Source organism: Pteropus medius, unplaced genomic scaffold, assembly GCF_902729225.1.
Source record: "Pteropus medius unplaced genomic scaffold, Ma_sr-lr_union100, whole genome shotgun sequence".
NCBI lineage: Eukaryota > Metazoa > Chordata > Mammalia > Chiroptera > Pteropodidae > Pteropus > Pteropus medius.
In genome coordinates this window covers 739,867-766,692 of record NW_024353906.1, presented here as the reverse complement: position 1 = coordinate 766,692, position 26,826 = coordinate 739,867, and the positions used below count along the sequence as shown (strand labels likewise).

The 26,826-nt window shown below is 38.6% G+C and overlaps 1 protein-coding gene across 2 annotated transcripts in view; it reads right to left on the bottom strand.

Annotated features, from left to right (window-relative positions):
- Positions 1-14,728, bottom strand: part of PIK3C2A (phosphatidylinositol-4-phosphate 3-kinase catalytic subunit type 2 alpha) — an 85,789-nt gene extending 71,061 nt beyond the window's left edge. Inside the window, exons 1-2 of one of the 2 annotated variants that reach the window (XM_039851498.1) lie at positions 14,579-14,724; positions 13,613-13,696 (exon numbers count right to left, since the gene is read on the bottom strand). The gene's annotated coding sequence lies outside the window, so the exon portion shown is untranslated. Of the gene's footprint in view, positions 1-13,612; positions 13,697-14,578 lie in introns of both variants that reach the window. The other variant, XM_039851499.1, reaches the window with a different exon arrangement.
- Between the last annotated feature and the right edge of the window lie 12,098 nt (positions 14,729-26,826).

The window sequence follows — 26,826 nt, the reverse complement described above, 5'->3', positions numbered from 1 at the left end:
TATCTTCCCAAAAGTCACCCATTCTCTCAGGCCAATAAAAGTATCTCAAATACCTATTAGTTAAGAGTGGCTCCATAGCATAGTGGTTAGCACATCTGCTTACGCCCAGATGGTCCTGGGTTCGCACCCCAGGTGGAGCCATGGAACAAACCTCCCCTTGCAACAGGCACCCCCAGTGGGCCAGGGGCACCCCATGAACACTTGGGAGGAGATGTCCCACCTTCAGAGATCAGTTCTTAAGGGAAGACAGCAACACCCGTAGCTCAAGGATGGAAGCAGGGAGGATTAAAAGAGAGGGAAAAATATACCTGTTATTTTTCAGAAGAAAATTTTACTTTTTTAAGTCCTATAGATACCACATAGCCTTTAATGCCCGTCTTACATCTTTTTAAAGTATATAATTTCCAAATAATCTACATTAGGAAATTGTTAACATTTCATAGAGAAATGTGTTTACAATTGGCCAAATAGGATAAATTACAAAAAGTTTAAACATTTAAATGTTAAAAAATCTCATTAAAAAAAAAAGAAGTCCTTTGCAATCTGAGCATAAAGAAGGCTGCCCTAATATGATTCAAAACCCAGAAGCCATGAGAGAATATTCAAGTACATAAACATTAAAAACAAACAAACCAAAAAAAAACCCTTTTATTTGGCCAACAAGAACTTAATGAATTTATTCATTTCTTCCATAAATATTTATTGGGTTGATACTATGCACCAGGCACTGTTCTAGGTGCTGAAAGGTAAAATAAAAATAATTTAATCATTAAAAAATGTCAATAAAAAAATAAACTGGGAAAAAATATCTGCTACTCATATCAAGAGAAAGAGCTAATATTACTAATACATAACAGGGAGCTCATAAAGAAAAATGACCATATGGAAAAAGGTATTAAGGGTCTAAATAAGCAGTTCACAAAAAAGTAAAGATGTCTACCCTTATTCACATTAAGGTAACAGCAATTTCAAAGTTACACTAAAGCTAACTGTATACCAAATTGAAGATAAACCCACAGAGAATGGGAAAAACACTCATCATACCAAAACTTTTTAAATACACAGAACAGTAAAGGAAATTTTATAGTAAATTTTAATGATGCTAGAAAAGTGGAAAGGTTGAAAAAGTAATGAATGAAGCAACCATGTCATGAAATTAGAAAAATAACAGCAAAATAAAAGCAGAAGTAAGGGAATAAAGACCAGAGAGGAAATTAGTGCTACAGGAAATATACAACAGAGAAGATCAACAAAGGCAAAATCTGGTTCTTTTGAAAATACTAGTAAGGTATCTGATGATGCCGATGAAGAAAAAAATAAGGCAAGAATAAACAACATCAATAATAAATAAAACAGGTTACAAAATAGTCACAGGGATGTAAAGCATAGAATAGGGAAGATAGTCAATAATATTGTAATAACTATGTATGGTGCCAGGTAGGTAACTAGGTGACTTATTCGGGAGATCACTTCATAAATTATATGTCTAACCAATATTCTGTACACCTGAAACTAATATAAACTATTGAATGTCAACTGTAATTGAAAAAAAGTAAAAAAGGGACATCCAACAGATGCAGCAGACATTCGAAACATAATGAGGATATTATTAAGCTAAGCAAATAAAATTTAAAATGTGGACAAATTCCTAGAAGACAGTAACTTACTCAAATAGAAACATAAAGTTGAATAATCTTATAACCATTAAAGAAACTAAATTGGTAGTCAAAAATATTTCCCTTAAAGAAAACTATAGGGCCAGATGGCTTTGCTGGCTTCATATAGGGAAGAAACAAACAATACCAATCTTTCACAAACCCTTTCAGAGAATAGACAAGAAGGTAAGTTCAAGACAAGAGGGAATCTTTTATGAAACTACTATTACTTTGATAACAAAATCAGGCAAGGACGAGAAAAGAAAATAAATCGATCCTACTCATGAACACAAATACAGAAAGTCCTAAACAAAACTCAGTTGTAAATACAAAATGCAATTTTCCACGTCAATAATTAAAGAATTAAAATAGAAAAAGCATATGTTCATCTCAATAGATATTCTTAGCCAACTATGAACGAAGGGAAGTTCCTTATCTGACCAAGGATATCAACAAATATCATACTTAATGGCAAAACCTTGAAAGCTCTCCCTTTGACCACGAACAAAAAACAGGATGTCCACCGCCAGAAAGGCAACAAAAAGAAATAAAAAGTAGAATAGGAAAAAAAAAATTATTTACAGATTAAGTAAAAAATCCAAAGAATATACAGATAATAGAATTACATGCCAGAGTTTATCAAGGTTGACAGATATACTAACATACAAAAATCAATTTCATTTCTATATACCTGCAACAGATGGTCAGAAAAGCAAATTTCATCAAAGGTAATATTTACGATAACACACACATGACATCCACAAACTAATAATACATGTAACAAAATGTTGTGGGGGGAAATTACAAAACTTTACTGACAAACGCTAGGACTATGTGAATGTAAGGGGTTATTTTTCCATATTAACAAATTTGAAGACTTAATTTTATAAAGACGCCACTTCTCCTGAAATAAATCTATAGGTTCAATGCAATCCCAGTCAAAACTCAAACAGACTTGTAAAATAAAATGTGACAAGGCCATTCTAAAATTTATACAGTAACCAAAGGGGCCAAAATAGCAAAGACTCTCCTTTTTTAAAAAGAACAAGGTGGGAGGACTTGCTCTACCCAATACTTATTATAAAGCTAACTTAATATAGTATATTATTTATGTAGGAAGAGATAAATCTAAAAGGCCAAGAGCACAGAAACAGACACACACCTACGTAGATACCTGATTTAAGACAAACATGACATAATAGAGTACAGGAAAGAACTTTTTCAACAAATGGTACTAGAGCAAATGATGGAGAAATGAAATGGACTTCTACTTCACACTTTAAGCAAAAATCACTCAAGACAAATGAAATGCCTAACTGTGAAAGAAAAAACTATAAAGTTTTTAGAACTGGAGAAGGGAAAATTTTCTTAAACACACAAAAACCATAACTTTAAGAGAAAAAGTTAATAATTTTGACTATAGTAAAATTCAGAACTTTTATTCATCAGACACCAAGAGAATGATAAAAACAAGCCACAGAAAGGAAGATATTTTAAACATAAACAAAAGACTCAAATCCTGGATAAATAACTCCTATGATTTAAAAAGACCGTTAATCTAAAAGAAAAAATGGGCAAAGGCACGAACTTCACGAAAGAGAAATCTAATGGCCAATAAACATGAAAAAAGGGCTCAATCTTATTAGCACTCAGGGAATTATTAGGAATCAGTAATGCGTATTAAAACCAAAGTGAGACACCACTACACATGTAACACTGGGAAAAAATTTTAAATCTTACAATAACTGATAACAGGGATGTGAAACAAGGGGAAAACGCACACACCTTGTTGGGATAAACATGAATAAACTATATGTTCATGGTCTGTTTCTACTCACAAAACTTGATACCAAATGTGTGTGAGTTTTTTCTCACACTAACATCCAGTTGTCCAATTTTCCAGATACCAACTGAGTGCCCTACAATTCAATTTTTACACTTATCAGACTCCACAGGTTTATAGGCTAAGTCCCATAGACTGTCCTCACTTTAGATGCCAGTTGCAAGTACTGGGTCTCCAGGTTAACCACACTTTTGTCCAACTCGGGTACAAATTGAGAGTTCCCATGTTCCCCATTCAGGGTTGATAATTTACTAGATAGTTCACAGGAAAAAAGCTCACTTATTTTTACCTGTTTATCATAGAGGATACAATCCAGGAACAGCCAATGGAAGAGATGCATAAGCCAAGGTTGGGAGTGGAGGAATATATGGAAGTTCCACGGCCTCTCTGGAAGTGCTACTCTCCCAGCACCACAATGTGTTCACTAAACCAGAAGCTCCCAAATCCCCAAATTTAGGAGGTTTTATGGAGAATTCATTACGTAGGCATGGTTGATTAAATCACTGGTGATTAGCTCGATTTCCAGCTCCTCTCTCCTTCCCAGAGGTCAGGGGGTAGCTTTAAAGTTCCAACCCTCCAATCAAACTTTGGTCTTTTTGGTGACCAGTCCCCATCCTGAAGCTATCTAGGGGTCCCAGAGACTAGTCATCTCATCAGCATACAAAAGACACTCATCACTCTAGATTCCCAGGGTTTCAGAATTACATGATAGGAACCAGAGACAAAGACCAATTATTTATTTATTTTTTACTATATCACAGTTCATTTAATGAAATTTCATACAGCAATGCCAATGGATAAAGTTATTTTTTTTTAATGGATAAAACTTAGAAAGTATTAAGCAAATGGAGAGACAAAAATACATATAATTCCATTCAAAGTTAAAAAATATGAAAAATTAATTATATTGTTTAAGAATGCTTATATAATGGTAAACCTGTGAAGGAAATGAAAGGATTATCAAAGGTTAGGATAGTAGTTACTCACAGAGCGGGGGAAAGAGATTTATGATTAGGCAGAAGAACACTGGGGACTTCCGGAATACCAGTAGTGTTCTAGTTCCTAACCTAGTGACTGGTTTTACAAGTGTTTATTGTACAATTATGTGTTAAATAATCATATATACTTTATGCAATTGTGTTATTTCACAATAAAATAATCCACTCCACATATAGTTAAGATACATTTTCATCGCTATATTATACATATGTGAAAAACAACACCTGCATTATAAATAGTATGAGTTTTTTTTACCTACATGTAGCAAATTGTGTAAACACAAGAAGTTAAACTTTTTAGTGATATCATAAAAAAATTCAAATAAGAGCTGTATTTTCCATTTTCATTTGCCAATCTACAGGCTAAATTAAGGATACCACTCTTACTCATTAAGAGATATGGGGAAAGGGTAAGACTACAAAAGAAAATTATTTACTAAAAGATGGTTTCTCAAATTTTCACCATCTGTGAATCACTTAATGGGCACATCACATAACATGATCAATTTGTGTAAAAATAGTCACTGCATTTTAAAACAAGTAAAACATTTAAGCATTAATAGTAGGATATTCTTATCAGTGAGAAAGATGATTGTACATTCTAACCATTCTATGTATATCCAGTAAATTTATTTTATTTGAATTAAATCAGAAAATTAATTCATTTATAGCTTGTCAGGAAGGTAGCAATGTTTGGTGGTGGCTCTATCAGACAATAAGGGATATGTACATAAAATGTTATAGGCTCTACCTTCAAATATTTCTGAACCTGCATATTTCTTCATAACATTCCTGCTACCATTCTAGACCAATAATCTGTTGCCTGGATTATTCAAATAGCCTCCCAATCTGTCTCTGTCACCCTTTTATCCTCCACCTTCAGACTATTTCAACACAGCAGCCAAAGTGATTCTGAAAAACCTAGATCTTCTCACTCCTTTGTTCAGAACTTTCAACAGCTCCTATTTTGCTCAGAGAAAAGGTAAAATCCTGGCAAGTCTACCAGGCACTCTAGCTGGTCCCCCATTACCTCTCTCGTAACTCTCTCTACTACTATAACATTTGCCTCCTTATTGTTCCTCAAATACATTAGGCTTCTCATTCACAGCTTTTGCTCTTCTGCTCCCTCTGACTGATCTTCCCCTGGATAGCTGAATGGCTCACTCTCTACTCTTTTTTGACTTTTCTTTGAGGTGACATCTGAGTAAAGGCCTCACTGATAACCAATTAAAACTGCAACTTTCTCTAACTCCATGCCTATGTACTTGGCTTGTCTTCTCCTTAGCATTTAGTACTATCTAGTATACTATATATTTTATTTATTTTATTGTCTATCTTTCCCCTCTAAAGTAAACTTCATGATGCTGGAATTTATCTGTTGGGTTCACTCATATCCCCAGCACTTAGAACAGTCTTGAAACAAGCAAGCTTTCATTCCGAAGTTTGTTAAACAAAGAAATGAAATTAAATCTAATATGGACCAGATAAGGAAGCAATTCTTCACTGTAGAGTGTCTTTGGTAATCTGTAAGATACTTAAGATTACACAAAAATATCATACTTAAAATATTTTAACCTAAGAGATATAATATTTTTAATCTACTCTTGTTGCATTAATTTGCATTTAAAGCATTTGGAAGTCATCTTAAATGTGCCAAATAATAAACCATTCATTTCTTTCTCTAAGGGAAGAAAATCATGTGTATGTATTCTTGGAATTGTTCTCCAATGGTCCTTTTTAGCCACACCAAAACACATTATTATTTAAAGTATTTATAGGAAACACAGTTAACTAGGCTTGTTGATTAGAAATACTGGCTTTGGGCTCAACAGAGCAATTTGGCTAGAGATGAATCTTTAGGAGGTATCTATGTAAAACTGAGAATTCATATAGTGAAGAGAAAGAGACAAAGAAGAAATCATGAGTGCCACTAACAAACAAGCAGGAAACAAAAGGTCAAAGGAAAATAAGAAAGGTGTGAAGACTGGTATCCGAGAAATAAGGGAACAGAGTGCCCTAACAAGGAAGTGTCAGTATTGTCAGAAACTACAGGGAGGTGACATAATAAGCACTGAAAGAAATCTCTAAATCTAAGAGCTCACTTGCGATTAAGAATAACTTTGTTTGGATAAATTTCGCCCATTTAAAGTATACAATTCAGTTATTTTTAGTATATTCGGAGTTGTGCAACCATCACCACTACCAAATTTCAAAACATTTTCACGAACCCCAAAAGAAATTCTTTACCTATTAGCAGTCACTCCTCATTTCCCCTCCCCAACAGACCCTCATTAGTGATTTTCAAAGAGGACAGTTTACTGAAGTGTGGAAAAACGAAAAAGTAAGGATTACAAGTAACAAAGGCATTTAATCTTTCAATTCTTTGACAGTAAAGAGAACTAAGAGAGGTACTGGGTATAGTTGAGTAAGAGAATCAGAAGCACAGATGCAAGGGGTCTGACGAGGTAAGGAAGAGACATCTTAGGAGGATGAAGTGATAAAGGTAAGAAACTACTAAGTCAATACCTAAAAATGGAAGACTGGGGGGGAGCCAGTGGTACGAAGCAGATTTACTTTTCATTATCGAAACTCTGATACAGAATTTTAAATATTTCCTCATTGGCAAGATTTACTATTTTAGAACGAAGGTGATAAATATATAATAGAGGGATTTTCTCTTATGTCAGGGGAAAAGATGAAACTGTAGCCATGACCTGAACATAATTAAAGAATGAATCATAGGAAAAGCTAAGAGAAGAGCCTTCTCCAGCTTCTTCACAAGTTTAAAGATGGATGTGCCTGGCCCGGCTCCTACATTCTTTAACCTCCATACCATACTTGAAATCATTCTTCGCCCGAGTACTACAATTAATAAAGGGCTTAATTCTCCCATTTTGACAAAAAGCAATGGACTACACTGTAGTCTAATAAGCACTAGCAGTCATTATACTACCTTCGGCCCATAGGAGCAACATTCTACACATAAAAGATTCACAACCAGGGCATTCATTCCGAACAACTTTCTAATCTGCGTATGTGCATAACTGTATGTATTCGGGAAGTAGACAAGTAAAGGGGGGATATAGTCACAGCAAGAGGCTCCTGTTGAAATAAATTTTACTGACAAAGCAGTTTTCAATCTAACTCAGAATCTCAACAGTAGCACTACTTTGTGGAGATAATTGCTGAACTTTGGACTACTTCATTGCTCATTCATTCAACATGAATCATTAAATATACTCTAACATCACCCAATTCCAACATGACAAGTTAACAGTAAGCTTTTTGTGTTGTGTTATGGTATATGCCTCCATTCTAACATGGTTTAAGGTAGGAAAAAGTAAAATTGAGTTGCAACTGAGAAACCCCAAACAAGGAATAATAATGAAAAAAATGACATAAATACTTCTGGAATTTTCCCCCAAAACTCCATTGGTTTCTATGACTAACAAAATCTTGTTTTCACATTACACCAACTGCATAAAATTGATAGTTCTGTAGAAGAGTGATAACAAAGAAGAGAAATTGATGTAGTTTAGCAAGACTCAAGCTCAAATATACCTCCCTCTTACTGTGTAATCTTGAACAAGCTACTTTATCTGCCTTTATCTTAATTTTCTTATCTGTAAAACATAAATCATATGCCGTAGTGTTGTAGGATTAAATATAAAATATATATATAAAATGCCTACTATATAACAGTGTTAAAAATGTGTCCAATTATTGAATAAGTATGTTCCTACCATTAAAAACCACAGCTTATTGCCAATAAATAAGCACAAGATGCTCAACGTCATCACTCATTAAGGAAATGCAAATCAAAACCACAATGAGATACCACTTAACACCTACTGGACTAGCTATAATTTAAAATAAAACAGAAAATAACAAGTTTTGACAAGGATGTGGAGAAACTGGAACCCTCATAGTTGGCTGATGTGACTGTAAAATAGTGCAGTTACTTTGGAAAACACTGTGGTGTTTCCTCAAAAATTAAACAGAATTACCATATGACCCAGCAATTCCATTTCTAGATATACCCCCAAAAGAATTAAAGAGAGACTTACATACCTGTACACAAATGCTCATTGAAACATTACTCATGACGGCCAAAAGGTGGCAACAACCCAAGTGGCCCTCAACAAATAGATATGCAAAATGTGGTATATTATATACAATGGAATATTATTCAACTATTAAGAAGAATAAAGTTCTGACACATGCTATGACATGTATGAAAACATTATGCAAGGTTAATAAGCCAGACACAAAAAGAACAAATACTGCATGATTCCACCTACATGAAATATCTAGAATATCTAGAGACAGAAAGTAGATTAGCATTTACCAAGGGCTGGAAAGAGAGGGAATGGGAAGTTACAACTCAATAGGTAGTTTCTGTTTGGGGTGATGAAAAATTCTGGAAATAAATAGTGGTAATGGTTGCACACTTGTGAAAATAATTAATATTTCTGAATGTACACTTAAAAATGGTTAAAATGACAAATTTTGTTACATGTCATGTACAATAAAAGTCATCATCTTAACAGAAACCACACAATTCCAGTCTTCAAAAACTTAATTCTAGAATCTTGCGTTTTTGACAATTATCAAATATCAATAATTTATATACATAAAATAATGGGAAACTAGGTCCAAGGTTTATGGGAATTCTCTGTACTATCTTAACAATTTTTCTGTAATCTGTAACTGTTCTAAAAATTAATTTTTTAAGGGAGCTTATTCAATCTCAAAAGCATATGTTTAATGAAAAAAGTCAGACTCAAAAGGCTATATATACTGTATGATGCCAATTTATATGACATTCTGGGAAAGCAAAACTACAGGAACATGAAAAAAAATCAGTTCTTGCCAGAGTCTGGAGGGTCAGTGGAAGGAATTACAAAGGGGCAGAAGGACACTTTTTGGAGTGAAAGAAATATTCTATATCTTGTGGGTGGTAGTTAACACACTGTCACTATTTCTCATAATTTATAGAGCTGTACACCTAAAGCAGATGGATTTACTGTAAGTAAATTGTATCTCAATAAGTCTGATTAAAAAAAAAAAACTAAACAGTCACATGTTATGTTCTGCATTTCAATAGAGGCAGACTAGAATTTCAGTCTGGTGTCATTCTGAGATCTAGTCAGATGAAACCAGGCTATGAAGTCTAAGCCAAAGAGCACCTTTTTCCAGCTCAGCACTGTAGTCTAAAACACACTTACACATTAAAAAGGAGTCAGAATAGTTATAAATTACATTATGAACACATATAAAGCGACTTAGTAAATCAATTTAGTTATGGTACTCATAGCACTATGGTTTTGTTTATAGGCATAATTAGGTCTCCTTCAGTGCTTATTTGGGGGGATACATATTTCACATATAATTCCCCCCAAACACTTTTTTCATAAAATATCTGAAAAAATGTTTTCCTGTCCCCTAATTAGACAGGTATTTTCCTAAGAGATTTTCTGTCTCTCCTATCAATGGCCAGGTTCTTTTCCCATCTCATCTCAAGATAAGTACCTGCACTAGCTTCTCTATTGTCTCCTCTCATTTTCCTCTCCCTTTTACCTTGAAAGAGGATTTTTGTCTTTTCTATTTCCTCATTCCACAGCAGAAGTTTAACAATACTTAACTTCTTCCTGCTTCTACTGTTATTTTCTGAAGGTAAACTGTCAATTTGTTTCAATAGGAAAATTTTAAAAAATTAGCCTTCTTCTATTAGGATTTCCCACACTGCAAAAATTTTAAGCAATTTTAACACTGCCTATTCCTTTATTTTCTTAGTCAAATTTCTCATCAAAACCCAACTCATTTCACAACAGGAACTAACATTACTCTGATGCTTTTACAGTCATCGACCTCTCCTTCAGTCCTCTTAAATGCATCTTCCACACTACTCAAGCCACACACTCACAGCCTGTGCTGAGATTTCCTGAATCATCCAAATAATATAAAATTTGAGCGTTGGCCTCTAAATTATTTATTGTGAATGTCTATTTATTCTCATCTCTTACTTCACCACTGCCCTGCCTTTAAATTTTCAAATAAGCCTTGCAAATCCTTCCTTAGACCTATACTTTATTTTCTTTTATCTAAGTTTTTCCCCAAGTTGTTCTCTTTGCATTGAAATAACTCTGGCCTTGACATCTCATCACCTTTTTCCTATACCAAGTTTAAGATCTAAACTCTTTACTCAAAAATCAAAAATCTTGCCTCATTAACTCTCATGTATTTTAAATATACCTATACTATCCCTTACAATTTTTCTTTCCCATTAACAATTTTTTATAACTACTTTCTGCTACATGTATTGTAACTGGTCTAAGTGGAATATAAACTCCCTAAAGGCAGGAAGTACTCTTCTCAAATATACACTCCAAAATCTGATAAGTGCTATGTATCTGAACACTCAAGTACTATATGAAGAGATGCAATGAAAAGAACATTAGGTTCTGCATTCTAAGAAATGCTTAAATTCAAGCAATTCCTCTAACATATTATGCTAAACAATGGGCCTTGTTTTCCTCTTTAAGAAAATAAGAAAAACACCTGTCCTATTTACTTCACAGAAAATAAGGCCTGTGGAGGGAAAAAGCGTTAGTTAAGCTATAATCACCAGTCAATATACATGTAAGGATAATATTTACTTTATCACTGTTAGTCATTGGTATTTGTTTAAAATAAGTCTGTTTTTTTAAAACCAAACTCACTGCATAGCAAATTGTGACTCAGCATTATACAACATTTATTCATATCAATAATGCAACTTTTGTCGTGTAAGACTAACAGAGCTATATGTTTAACAATAAGGATGTTAATTTTATAGTATCTTAAATGCATTCTCAATGTTAAAAGATAAATACTTGCTGCTTAGCCATAACTGCCTTCGAATCTATTAAAATCAAGAATGTTTAAAAATCTCATTTGTTTTTGTACCTAAATAGCTGAATTTAAAATTTTAAGGAATCCAAAGGGTAGTTTAAAATTGCATAAGTCTTTTTAATTGGTTAAAATGTCCATGTGTTCTCTCCCATTGTGTTTTGAATCCATCACATGTGACAACGAATTGCAGGAAAAAAGGAAGAATACAAAATATACATAAATGCACAAAATAAAGATACTCTACCAGAGAGACAAGGAAAACAAAATTTCTCCTAGTCCAAACCATAACCCTATGAACAACCTGAAAAGTATCCTACAGCAATAACATTTCCAAGTATGACCATAATTCCAATAAAAAGAGCATCATGTATGAATACTATCAAAATGATTAGAAATTATAAATTACTGATAATACATTTCTCATAGAAGTTGCTTTTTCTTTTCAAACAGGACTAGATTAAAAAGCAGAATTTTCATACAGTAGATCTGCACTGTCCAGAATGGTAGCAACGAAACACATGTACCTACTGAGTGTCTGAAATGTAGCTAGTCCAAAGTGAGATGTGTTGTACCAGATTTCAGACTTACCAAAAAAAAAAAAAGTAAAATATCTTACACATGTGGTTCTCATTTAATATTTCTACTAGATAGCACTTATTTCATAGTCAACTCTCAAATTAAAAAAAAAAAGATACCAGAGGTACTAAGCATCTTATTTAATAATATCTCATTGCTTGGTAGTATCACAGCAGTGTCTAGAACCTGATCGCCTTAATCTCACCCTCATTAATAGAAGGAATTCATGCCTTAAGACTCAATCTGAACATCATCATCCTCATCAGGTGCATTCTCAGTCTCCTTCTCAATCTCCCAGTCCAGGTGATGACATCCTTTTTTCGTAGATTTGAATCTACCACTGCCCTTATAACCATATTGTTATAATTTATAAGTTTGTTTCCCCAGATGGACTAGAGAACTTCTTCAGGACAAGCACTGTCTTATTCATTTTTCTATCCCTAGAACTACTGCAGTGCCAGGCACCCTTACAGGGCCTCTGAAAACAATTAAATCTTTCAGAGGGTCAATTTTTAGCTCTTTTGAGGTACAACTAACAAATCAAGTCATGTGAATGCACAGCACTAAAACATTCACCTTTATTATTAAATTCTTTTTGGAATATGGCAAATATATAATTAAAATGATTAATTTGTTATGAAAGAAATACAAATTACAAAGCATTAAAAAAAGTGCTTTGCACTGCTCCTCTGAAAAGTTTGGTCTGATGCTGATATGAACTCTGAGCTCTTGGGAAATCCAACTCTCATATTGGGTATAAGTTCACTAAGCAATGTGCTTACTAAGCAAAAAAACATTGTGCAAGATGAACGAAAGATTCCTGGACACGGGAACTGATGCAGCAATCTTCAATTAATAGAAAATTTCAGAACCATTCATGGCTTAAGGAAGAAACAAAGAATCACATGCTTAATATACTGCTAATTACATAGTTATAGTTTCTAAAATTCCTAAATGCAAGTATACCGATTTTCACATTCCATAAAACAGAGAAAGCAGTGAAACTTATAGATGAAAAAATTATTGGTTTCCAAAAAATACTGCAAGCAACATGCATATAAAATACAAATAGTAACATTTTCATAAGAAAAAAAATACTTTAGAATCTATTAAATTTAGGCAAAATTACCTGTAGAAGAAGCTCTATATGTGCTTTATACCTATATAAAATCACTTTTGAGTTGAGTTAAATAATAAAATCTCTATTCTCATTCAGTTATGCTGTTCAGTACTCAGACTGTCTTAATGTTAAAGAAGCAAATTATATAATTGTATTAACCAATGTTACCTCAATAAACTTAATTTGAAAAAAAAAAAAAAAAAAAGCAGCAGTTACCTTCAACTGTACCCTCAACTAAGGCCATTCAGTCTAATCTGCTACTATGAATAAGAGCAACAACCCCAACCACTGGCAGAGCTAAGTTTCCTGTAGAGAGTTGTCCACAGGCCAAGGAAGCAAAGGTACAAAGTCTCTCCTGGAATCAAAGCTCCTGGACCTCTTAACGTGCAGCCTTCCCCCTTTAAACTATGTCTCCCCCACTCTTCTAAGAATAACTTTCTTTTTTCTTCATCTTTTCTGATCTTGGCTTTGATGTTCCAATATATTAAACAATTTTCCCAGCACAACTTTTCTGTGTGACACCCACCTGGAAAGATTTTAGGGTACCTCTTTAATAGGTAATCTTGTTCAAAGAGGAAGGCCTCCTTCTTTACTCTCAATACAACACCCACTGTTAAAAATAAAAATATAATTACAACCTCAATGTCCAGGCGAATATAGGCAAAGAATAACCACTGGCTCCTTCTTCCACGTTCGTTATCTCCAGACTTTCCTCTTCACTTAGTTCTCTTTTTATTTCCCTTTTCAATCCCTGCTCCTCTCCCCGCCCCGAAAAAAAAAAAATTCCACAACTGAAGAATCTCGTTTTTAAAGCCAAACCATTAAGTGAGGAAAATAAGTATGTGCTTTTTACAATTATTCATTGTTTCTCCGTCACTCGGAGTTAATCTGACCGCCCTCCCAGAAAGATGATGCGCTAAATACGCAGTGAAATAATACTGTCTTCCCAAAGCAAGTGGATTCGCGAGAAAAAGGCAACCGCTGGGAAGGAAGAAGAAAAAAGATCATTAGCCCCCAAAGCCCGAGATGGGACAAGGAGGTGAAAAGAAATGGGGGGAGGGGTCATATGTGAGAAGCGCAACACACACACACTCGCCAGAACTTAACAATTCAACAAGGAAATAGGACCGGCCACTGCAGCTCCAGCCCCGTCCCGAGGGACAAGGGGGTGGCCTCCCCTTACCCCTCTTTTGGAAAAAAACTAACTCCCAGCTCCCCTTCCCGTCTCCGACAAGAGGGGCCTGGTTTAAGGGCGCGGGCCCCTCGCACCTTCGGCAGGGCAAACGGCGGCGGCCCGGGTGGAAGCAAGGCCTGGAGGGAGCTGAGTCGGGCTGGGGCAGAGCCAAGAGTACGGGATGGAGGGTCAGGGGCGGGCACCCGCGGAACTGGGGGCCCGGCAAGGGATCTTTCCATCCCGGGATCCCCGGGCACTTCGCCGCCCTTGCAGAGCAGAGTTCCAGGCCCCCGCCCCGCCGCACTCGCCGCTCCTCACCTCACGCAGCCTGAGCCTCCGCCTCCACCACAACCCCAGCCGCCGCAGCCGCCACTGTCCGAACCATTTTTCCGCTCAGCCGCCTCAGCCGCGGCCGAAAGCTTCGGCGGACTCCGCGGCCAGCCAGGCACAGAACGTCACTTCCGGCCAGGGAAGCACCGCCTTCCACGCCAGGCTTCTTCCGGATTGGCTGGTGCAAACGAGCTACCTGAGGTAGTGGGTGGGGCTTGGGCGCGTCCGGTGAGGCGCCTGCTGTGATGGTGGGGGCTAGGGTCCGATGTCCCCCGCTCCCTCGAGGAATGTCGAGCGGGTTCTGGGTGTCTGTCCCGGCAGCCCCGGAGTAGGACTGGGGCGCCTTCGTGGACTCCAGCTGGGCGTCCTAATCCCCGCCAACCACAAGTACTCTATTGTTTCCGTGCCCTCCTCCCCGGGCAGCTCCGCGCTGCGGCTCCCAGATTTGCGGCCGCGGGATTAGTTTGTGATTGGAAAACTGAAAGGAGCAGGCAAGATACAAAATCATTCACCCCAACCAGCATTGATCGAGTCATCACGGAGGATCAGGTGCTGTGGTGTGTGCGATTCGTGACCCATAACGTGAATAGTGTAAAGCGCTTTCGCAAGCGCTCATTTAATCCTCACAACGGCCAGGTAAAGATAGCCCAATACCTCCCAGCCGGATGGCTCTTTTCTACGCTACAAAATATCTTCACATAAAATCTCAATAATACCTTCCTAATGAGAATTGAATGAGATTCTGCTTCTAAAACGGGTTGCGCGCAAATGTTAGATTAAAAAATTACATAACCATGTCAAGCAGATAGGAAAACTATCACTTACAGATGGTGAAGCTGGGGGCGGGATTCAAACTGAGTTCTTATTCCAATCCGTAGCATTTTACATCTGTCCTTTAAATAGTAAGAGAAGGGGGGCCGTGCCTTCCAGAGATTCACAATCTAATGTGGTAAAGTGATTTGAACTGCAATTCTCAGTTAAAAAAAAAAAAGCGAGAAGGCTGTAACAAAGAAGTAAATTTACCTACTTCCAACACATAGTAGAAAGAAAGAAAAGCTGATATTTTCCTCTCTCTCTCTCTCTCTCTCTCTCTCTCTCTCTCTTTCTCGCTCTCTCTCTCTCTCTCTGGAGGATGTGAAGTGGATGAAACATTCTAACATATATAATAAATATGCCAAGATGAGTTGCTTTATTCTATGTAGAAATTTAGAAGCAATGATTATTCCTTGTGACTGTGACTACCAGTCCACCCACACTTCCTACTCCCAACTTTCACCCCCGCCCCCACCCCATATACACACTTCCAGGCAGGCTTTACACACCCTAGAAGAATGTCCCTTAGGAATTCACTTAGTTCCACAGCATTGTTCTGCTTTATCTTCTCATCAAAGGAGGAATTTCTAGACTTGGCAGCTCTTTCATAAGATTAAAAGAGAAGGGGAAACCAATTTATCTTGGGGCTGTTTCCTAGCTTCTGCTCCAGAACTGAGTGTGCCTTCAGAAAAGAAGAGGGCTTCAGAGAACACTGTGTCTTGGGAGATTAACTTTGACTTATTTGTATTTTTCTTATGAGAAATATTTTCTCTGAGTCCCAGGAGCAGAGGGCCTTTGCTTGAGTGAATTCCTTATTGCAGTTCCAACTTCATTATTTTCTTATAGCTCTTGTATGGTCGATACTTAGTAGGCTCTAATTGTTGCAGGATACTCGGACAGAGAGACAGGACACAGAGACAGGACACAGAGGCAATAAGCAGAAAGTAGCGATTACTGGTGCAGGCACCTAATCAGCGGATTCACGTCCAAAGGCTGAGCCCCTCATCGCAGTGAGGCTTTCCTTTTTATACATATCTTATACTGCCTCATAGTAAAGTGTATTTTGTTTCGTTGGTGGGCCGTAAGGGGAGTGACCGACCAAGGCAGGTGGTCTGTGGGAGTCAACTGTGACACTGAAAATCCCCTACCTATTATGAGAAGGGAAGTGAACAACTTTCAACTATTAAAGGAAACGATTAGCTTGGCCTCCACTATCACATTCCCCTCTTTGATGCCCAGGCCCAAAATTGGATCAGAGAGCATCATCTTCATCCTGTTCTTGGTCTAAGGGCTGATATTTTCATATTGTATGACCTGACTACCTATCCTGATTCCTTTTTTACATTTCAGGGGTTACATTCAAGGGTGAGCTTAGGATAAACAGCCTTAGGGGTATGTTGGCCATCTTGGTGAGGTGTTGCCATCCTCAGGCTTCTGCCACACATGGATCAGTCAGCTTCTGGTGTGACCAAAGTGGGCTGATGTTCTTTCAAGCTGCAAGTCCAATTGACGACTTCTTTCAGAGGGTTAGCCTGAGGTGCTCTGTGGAGTCTGAAATGTACTCCCAGTCTGTGGGCACTGGCTTAGGCCTGCTATGGTGAATCCAAGGCTTTGTCTCGGCAACCTTTACTGCAGTGGGGGTGGACAAGATAACAGTGAATAGACTCCTTCAAAGAGGCTTTAAGGGTTGGACATTCTATTCTTTGACCCACACCGAATCTCCTGGCTTAAAGGAAAGGGCCTCAGTAGTCAGACTAACAGGCAGCCTTTCCCTTAACCCAGTGGTTGCAAAGTAGAACCCAGGGCTTGTAACTGCTGTCTCAGAATCAATTCACCTATTTCCTTTAGGTCTCCTTGTATTTCCTTGATAAGCAAGGATGGTTGCCCATACAGGATCTCATAGGCGGAGAACCCAGTCTTCTTGGTTGGGGCTGACCTGATTCTTAATAATGCCATGGGGAGGACTTTGTCCCAATGTAGCTTGACATAATTTTCCCAATTGAGTTTTTAGGGTCCTGTTTATGTGCTCTACCTGTCCCAAACTCTGTGGTCAATAGGCAGAACAATTTCTTGGTGGAGCAGTTTGGCTACTTCTCAGGACTTCTCAATCCAGGGGTTTAAGCCTCTACCCAACTGGAATATGAGCACACAAAGACCAATAGGTACTTGTATCCCCGGGATCGGAGCATCTCAGTGAAGTTTACTTCCAGGTCTTCGAAGGGTGTTCCTCCCACACCCTGGACTCCTAGAGCGGCCCGTGGCCCCTGTTGTGGGTTGTTTTGAGCACATACCTCACCTTGTTCACACACTACTCGGGAGATGCTGGAGAGCCAGGGGATGTAGAAATACTGGCCCAATGTGGTTTCAAGAGCCATTCAGCCGATGTGGGTCCTCTGATGGAACTGTCTGACAAAGGCTTGGGTTAGGGCCTCAGGAATTGCTATTCACCCATCTTCAAATTTCCACCATCCACTAGAGAGGTAACTCCCATTTTCAGTCTTAAATCAGGCATCCTCGTGCTGTGAGTATTCAGGGTCCCACTCTGCTAAGGCACTGGGAAACAGGGCAGGAGTCAGAGCTGTTGGTTCTGTTACTCTCTTGGAGGCTGCGAGCTTTGCTTTGCGATCCACTTTGCAGTTTCCCTGTATGTATGCATTGATGTCCTGGCCAATGACTGCTACTCTCTTAGGGGCCCATACAGCATCCGGGAGCTCAAAGATCTCCTTTCCATATTTTATGCCTTTTCTCCCTGAGTTGATTAGGCCTTTTTCCTTATATAAGGCCCCGTGTATGTGGAAGGTGGTAAAGGCATATTTAAGGGCTCAGATCAGTGCAATGAGCTCTGCTTTCTGGGCTGAGGTTCCCCTAGGCAGAGGTTTTGCCTCAATGGTGGAATGTAGGGTCACCACAGCATACCCTGCAAGGCATTCTCCTCCCTTTCACAAAGCTGCTACCATCAATGTAATATTCCACTTCAGGGTCCTTGAGGGGCTGGTCTGTCAAGGCCTGAGCATTTAAGATCCCTGCCAGGGCTTCCTCTAGCCACTTTAAAGCAGCCTAGGTGACTTGCTGGTGTTCCTTTGCATTGAAGAGGGTCAAGAAGACCTGACAGCAATTGGCCCAGGTAGGCTTATGTGTCTAGGATGATGAATTGCAGTAGATCAATCATGGCCTGAGGCTTCTCTGTGAAGGAGGGAGTATGATTTTTACTGCTGCTTTCAGTTGGGTTCTAGTCAGGACATAGGGGGTCAGGACAGGAGGTGGCAGAGAATCTACAGAGGTCAACAAGGATGGGGTGTTGGTGGATTTTTCATGCAGACAAAGATCTCAGGGGCGTAGCCAGCTGCTCCGGGGCCCTTGGCAGGGGTGGATAAATGGGAGTATACAGTGGTGGGGTCTCCTCTGGCTTACTTGGCAAGATTGGTTTCTTTTCTTTAGGTCGGCATTTGGAGGTTGCAGTGGCCCGGGCCAACATTACTTTGCAATTCTCTTCTAGACAGGCTCTTAACCAAGGGGGTTGGGTCAGGACCACATCTTGCCAACTATCAATATAAGGGAACTGGTCTGGATGACTGGGATTCCCTACAATGACCTGATAGACTCTGGCTATGACTGCCTTGTCCAGGGATCCTTCCGATGGCCTCTCTACATCAAATGAGGGCCAGTCTACCTCACGGAAAACACAAAGTTTCGGGGGGTTGAGCTTCATACTATAATCTTCTGAAAAGGCCTCTTTAAAATTCTTTATCATACATCTTAAGGAGGTCTGCTTACTCTCTTGTCCACCCATATTTGGTAGACAAGACGCGCTTAGGGATTCACTTTGCCTGTTTCTGGCCGCTCCCCATATGGGGATATTTCAGGTGCCTCTTAGCAATTGGTGGGGTGGTATAAAACCCTGACTTGGATCACCAGAGCAAACTCCTCACAGAGATCCAGTGATACTACCCTAAGCCATATGAAGTTCACTGCAGACCCACAGATAAGGGCTCAACTCTCACTTTGCGGCCAGGCCGCGTCTCATTCACACTCAGGCACCATTCATTCAAACACCACCCTCTGCACAAAATACCTGAGAGGTCACGGTTTCATCTCCCTCCAGAGACTACTTGGGTGACCTCGGGAGTTGATCAGACTTCCCTTCTGCCTCTTTAGGGGAAGGTCAAATACCTGGACCTGGTCCTCACCAGTTTGTCAGGCGGTGCTCCTGCACTGGTTCCTGCACCTCACCAGGTTCTGTTGTGTTCTCGGAGCTGCCGCCCTGGTCCACTGGAAGAGTCGTTTTCCCCTACGGACAACAGGTCTGCTGGCACCAGGTGGAGTTCACTTCTCCCAGTGTCCTGGGGGCCAAATTCTGATGACAACAGAGGCTAAAACTCGCCGTCTCTGATCCCTGACAAGCCCCTAGAAATGTTGTAGGATATTCAGACAGAGAGATGGGACACCGAGGCAATAAGCAGGAAGTAGTATTTATTGGTACCGGCACTGGTTCAGCGGATTCACATCCAAAGGCTAAGCCCCCATCGCAGGCTTTCCCTTTTATATACATCTTATACTTTCTCACAGTAAAGTGTATTTTGATTAGTTGGTGGGCCATAAGGGGAGTGACTGACCAGGGCTGGTGGTCTGTGAAAGGTCAGCTGTGACACTGAAAAGCCCTTCCTTACCTATCATAGGAAAGGAAGTGAACAACCTTCAACTATTATAGGAAAAGGTTAGTTAGCTCAGCCTCTGCACCACATGATAGACCAGAAAAGTCCCAATAAGAATAGGAAGAAAGGAAGATTGGTGGTTCTCCAGATCCCAAAAAAATAGCATTTAAAAATTGCCAGATATCAAGAATCTGAACTGGTAGACTTCCCTGCCTGGCAATGGGCATATGAAGATGGCATAAGTAAACAACAGAAACAGACTTCTAGGAGAAAGTGCATACTGGTGCTGCCGTCACTTGGAACCAAATAGAATATAGCTGGTATAGCTGGCAGCTGGTTCTTCTCTTTCCCTTCTCCCACTGGCTTCTGTCGATATAAGAACGTCCAAACTTGTAGAGAATTTTTATAAAAATTCGAGCCAAATAGAAGAAATGCCTGGAAGCAAGAGCACAGCAGACTGAAAAAAAAATGCTTCTTAGAATGACAGCTTGCAGTTTCTTTTATGCACTTGGAATTAAGGAAGGAACTATGGAAAATTACAGAAAGGCGGGAGAAAGCAAGGTAGAGATTGGATAACAGGATAATTAAGATTATGTGCTCCCTTGGGGGTGGTTATGACTCTAAGACATCTGAAAAAGGATTACTCTGGCATTTCAAAGGTGCATTAACCTAGATGCACAAGAATAATGGACAAAGCTTGCTTAAGGCAAAGATGAACCCTAAAGAAGTTATATGCCTGGGGCATGACTACCCACCATGACCTGCCCAGTTAGGAATTTATGATCAGATCTCCCTGTGGGGTTACTTTCCATCGAACCCCTTTTTCATCCACAATTCAGTCTGAAGAATGCATTGATGACCAACCTTTTGGTCAGATAGTGTGGTCTCATAGCACTAACAAGGTTTATTCCTAGGAAGTCTCAGGATCGACATCATCTTGTTGAAATGGGGCAATACCATACCATGGGATGTGAGTTGAGGGTGGGTTTCCCCCGCCAAAAAGAAGGGCAGGTAAATGGAAGGAAGTCAGGTCTTACAACCTTCATTGTAAAACAATAACAACAACAACAACAACAACAACAACAAAAACCACTCTGGATTATTTCTATCCTCTGAATTATCATGATCTAAGTTTTGCTATCGATCTCATTTTTCTGTATTTCGCATCTAGTATAACATTTACATCAGTGATCATAAACAGTTGGACTATATAGAAAAATCCAAACAAGTGTAACTATTATTATGACTACTATCATTAGCAAACAGGTAAAGACAATCAAACAAAATGATATCTGAGTTAAACATCAATCCATAAGTATACAGACCTTGTTAATGTCTTGGGATAGTTGTCTACCTCTGATGTTGAAACTGGAGCACAATCAAGTCTGGGCTTTGTGTTGCCTGGAACACTCAGCCAGTAGACTGACGCAGGAGTTGAGCTACTTAGAATAAGTGTTTATTGTTGGGGCACTGATGATCTGAGAAGGCAGCAGGTGAACACCTTTAAAAACAGCCTTCCTTTCTCAGTCCAGTTTAGGATATTTAAGGGAAAATCTAGGCATTATTCCAGGGATTATGTGACATTTCAGAGGGTCTGTTGTGCTTCATGGAGACTTCCCTCTGGCAACGTGGTCCTCCAGGGCATTTGCAACCCAGGAACAAAGATGGGAGTAGTCTGGAAAGAATGCTAGACCATAAAGATTGTGATCAATAAGCATAAAGGCATTAATCATAAGTTTCAGGGCAATTTTCTGTGGCAGGGAACATTCTAAGCTCTGGGTCAAGCTGCAGGGGACAATCTATTTTAAGCTTTAGGGTGAGGAAAAGTGAGGCTGAGGGTGCCGTGAGGTCTCTACTAAGGGTCCCAACCTGGTCCTTCTTCAGTGCCAGCTGCTTCTCATCTTAGAGGAGTCTTTGGTGTCTGTCATAGGCGGAATTAAGCATCAGACAAAGGTAGATGTCCATTTGTGGTTAGGTGCCTGAAAAGGTCCCTTCCAACAAGGTTGGAAAGTGTTTTTTATATGATATTATTTCTAAAAAACAAAATCTCCACGTGGCAGTCAATAACTTTCAAAGTCTTTGTCTCCTGGGAGCTCACTTTGACAGATAGCAGTTACCAAGTTGGCATTTTCTTAAAGCGGCTTTATCAAACCTTGGCAATAGTGTAAGACGTCCCTTTTCAATAATGTCAGCTCATAAATTCATTTAATTTAAGTCCAGCTTAAATGCACTGTGATGAATGAAGGAAAATAAAAACCAAAAAATGGATTTTGCCAGGAAGTCTGAAAGAACCAAGTGGCTGTCTTGGATTTCCTATAGCCCTATTTTTTTTTTTTTTCCTTTTTAGTATATGTGCTGCTGAAGTGAGCACATTCTATTTTTTTTTTAATTTACAGCCATTGTTTATCCATATAATATACCCTAGAAGTTTTTCATCACTTATTTTACATTGCTTCCCATGTGATTTAACATAAAAATCAGATCTTTTGAGGTGTTCCAGAGACCCTCTGTAACACCGCAAAGTTATTCCTACATATATTGAGATTTTAACACTTAGAACCTCAATTTCTTATGAAAACTAAGAAGTCAAACTTATGAAGACATTTTATAGCCTCTATAAACATAGTCTCCCTTACTGGCTTATACATTTCATAATTTTAGAAACATATGCTTCCTCAACAAAAATACAAGACATTTCATTGACAGATAAGCCCAAAGTAGGAAAACCTGCGTTCACTGATTAATGATTATTTTCTTGTAAACCCAGGTAAAATAAAGACATGTCTGTTTTACTTAAACCAACAAATTTAAGCTGGCTTTTATTTATTAAGGATTAATCTTAGATCATGTAAACTTGAAAAGCTTTGAGTTAGTTTCTATATTTCTGAGAATTTTAGAATAACCAAATCCTTACAAACTTGCCTTTAAATTAATTGACAAAACCATCCAAATGTGGAAAATTATTTAATATTTACAACATACAAAGATAGACACAAACAGAGACCTTTTAGCCATGAGAAAAGCTCATGTGTTTATAAAAGAACGGTTGGATCCAAAGATTGAAGGGATTTACAATTTATATCTATCCTTCATAAGTCAAGTTCCAAATGACCTTCCGTCTTAAAATAAGGACAGCCATTTTTAATACCTCAAAGAATTGGGTTGACATCTAAATGACATCATAAGTAGATCCATTTATCTAAATCCTCATTTTAAAGCTGTGAAAGACCAATTAAATAAATGCTTTTCTTTCATTCTGCCTAATTACATAGTCAGCTTTTTATAATTGTGCACACAAAAGATTACTTTAGAAGTATCAAAAGATCCTCATTTTGGCCATCTTAGTATTAACGAGGGGCTGACTGTTGTGGGGCTTCTTGGTGTTGGAGGCACAATTTCCCACATTAACTTTAAGTTTTCCTTTGAGAGCTTTAGAGTCTGAACAAACTTCTAGGGAAAACAAAACTTTATGTGCATGTCTCCAGTTGAGCAAAATGTGGTAGGTATCCCTATAGAACTGCTTCATGCCCTAGAGGAAATTTTTCTCAGGTAACCCCACAAAGATTCTTAGTCACTTAAGAGTACCCAAGCAATGGCCAGTGAGAGCCTACTAGACGCTAGTGGAACTGCAATGCTTTCCAATGCACAGGCCCCTTTCTCAGGGTAAACACATTCCAGGGTTCCCTGCCCTTCACAAAGAAAAGAGAACTCTCCCTAGGGCTCCCACTGGCTTCTCTGGGATTGGTTGCATTACCGCACTGGATGCCTCGCAGCACCCATCTTCATCACTCCAGTTCTGGTGATCTGAACAACTATCATCACTCCTTAACCATCTTCAGGATTTTTTTAAGAACAACTCAAATAAAGTCATGGACCTGCTACTTAAAGCAAGGAGGCCTGGGATTCCCCAATAGGCCAAGGGGATTTTAACAGCAATAACGTAGCTAAAAAAGGAATAAGTGAACCTATTCCTTTCTCCTTTTCCAATATTGTATCCCCAACCAGTAGGAGAACTCCACTGGGTCCTCTACCACGCAATTTAAAAGATGTGGTCTCCACCTCTCAAAAATCATTACCTAAGGTAGATAACACAATCATAGAGAAATGACACTCAGAACATTAAATGCATAGATGATGAACATTTAATGTGACATTTGTAGAAGGAATAGAAAATGTTTGCCTCGGGGAGAAAAGTATCGAGCTCCCTTTTTCAATATGTCAGGCACTATATTCTGTGCTGAGAATACAGTAGTGAACAAGACAAGATGTCTTTGCCCTCATAAAGCTTAGAGCCCAACAAGGGAGACAAACATTAGACACTTAATTAAGCAATTATTTAATCTCGATGGTGGTGATAATGGTATGAGAAAGCTGCAGGGTTATTAGGTTTCGGATGGAAGGCAGAAAGGCATTCCCTGAGGAAGTGACATTGAGCTGAAATACAAAGGATAAGTAGAAATTGAGTGAGGATGAAGGGAAAAGCATCCCAAGCAAAGGGAACAGTGTGTGCAAAGACACTGAGAGAGGAAGGAACATTTTTCAACTGAGGAACTGAAAGGCCAACGTTGCCGTTGTACTAGAAACAAGGGGGAAGTAGCTTTAGATGCAGTGGTGAGACAGGCAGATCACCCTAGGCCTAATAGACTGTATTAAGAATTTAGGTCTTTATCCTAAGAATGAGGAGAAGGATTTTAATTTCTCAAATGATCTAAGTTACATTTTTAAAAGATTTCTTAGGTGTGGGTAGAGAATGGTATAGACAGAAGCTAGAGAGGATGTGAGCAGCCAAGTTTGGAGGTTATTACAACAATGTAGGGAAGTGAATTTGGTGTAAGACATAGTAAATATAAAGCTGACTATGCCAAGGGTTCCTGTGCTTGGAAATAGTCAAGTAGGTGAAAGAGACTTAGAAATAATTCTGATATAGTGTAGTAAGAGCATTAACAGAGATGGGTGTAATTTTGGAAGCTCAGGGGAAAGAAGAGGGGAGAATGGGTTTGTCCTGTTGCTATATATCAAGTTACCCCCAAACTTAGCAGCTTAAAGCAACAAAAATATACTATCTCACAGTTTCTTTAGTCAGGAATCCAGGCATGGCTTTGGTGGGTACTTTTGCCTAAAGGTTTCTCATGAGATTTCTATATGCTGCCAGTCTCATCTGAAAGACTGAATGGGGAGAAATCCACTTCAATTTTCACTCATGTGGTTGTTAGAAGGTCTTGATCTCTTGAAACATGGGCCTCTCCACAGGGCTGCCTCACAACATGAAAGCTGCTTCTTCCAGCATAAGTGACCAAAAAATAGCAAGAGAAAACATGAGTGTATGACAGAAAGTACTCCTGGACAGAAGCCATAGTCTTCTTGAAACCTAATCTCAGAAGTCATATCCCATTACTTCTGTCATACCCAATTCATTAGAAATGAGTCAATAAGTCCAGTCCATGTTCAAAGGGAGGGGAATACACAAAGGTGAGGAATATACAAAGGCTTGAATACTAGGAGATGGGAGTCGTTGGGGGCCATCCTGGAGGCTGACTTCCACAGAAGGTTTTACAGAAGAGGCAGCACTTGAAGTGGTTATACTGCAGTTTATTGGAGCATCTCAGGAGGAAGGACATTCTAGGCAAAGAAAAGGAAATGTGCAAAGAGATTGAAGTATGAAAGAACTTCATGTGTTCAGGGGTCTGTTGTTGGCCATTCCATGACCAGGAGAGGGGAACTTAGGGCATATCACTGATTTACTTGAGGAAACATTGAGGAGGAAAAATGTTGGTTGAAAGATAATAAATTTACTTCTATGAATTCTACCAATATACTTACATCTTTGTGAAAAAAAAAAATATCCACATACGCAAGGATATTAACTGAAGCATTGTTGTCTTAGTTTAGTAGGGCTTCAACAACAAAGTACCACAAATTGAGTGGCTTAAACAATAAATTTATTGTCTCTCAGCACTTGAAACTAAAAGTCTGAGATCAAGGCGTCAGCAGGATTGGTTCTTCTGATAGCAGTGAGGGAAGTATCTTTTCTAGGCCTCTCTCTTTGGCTGTTTTCTCCCTGTGTCTTCCTATCATTTTCCCTCTTAAGTGTCTCTGTCCAATTTCTTCTTCTTATAAGGGCAGCAGTCATATTGGATTAGGGCTCAACCTGATGACCTCATTTTAACTTGATTATAACAACTCTATCTTCAAATAAGGCCACACACTTTAATACTAAAGATTAGGACTTCAACACATGAATTTTGGGAGCAATGTAATTTAATCCATAATAATCATATAGTAGGAAAAGAGTGAAAACAACCTAAATGTCTATCAATAGGGAATGGGCTAAATATGTAATCTTATGTCATAAAATGGGAAATGGAAAAATATGCAGCTGTTAAAAAGATACACTGATAAGAAAAAAATCTCCAATATGGAATAATCTCCAGTATATTCTGTTAAAGAAACAAGCCAAGTTGCCAAATAATCTGTGGACTGTTAGTATTTATGTTTAAAAAATGGAATATGTTGTAATAGGATACCTCTAGAAGGATACACAAGAAACTGATAATAGTAGATATGTCTATGAAGAGGACCCAGGAGGCTGGGGGTGAGTAATAGGAGAGAGCCTTCCTTAGAACTGTATACTCCTTTTGTACAGATTGACTTTTTTTTTTTTTTTTATCATGACCATGTAATACTTTCAACTTAAAAAAGAAAAAAATGTAAAAGAGCTTAGGAATTTTGGCATCAAGTATATTTAGACTGCACCGGATGCTAATACACTTT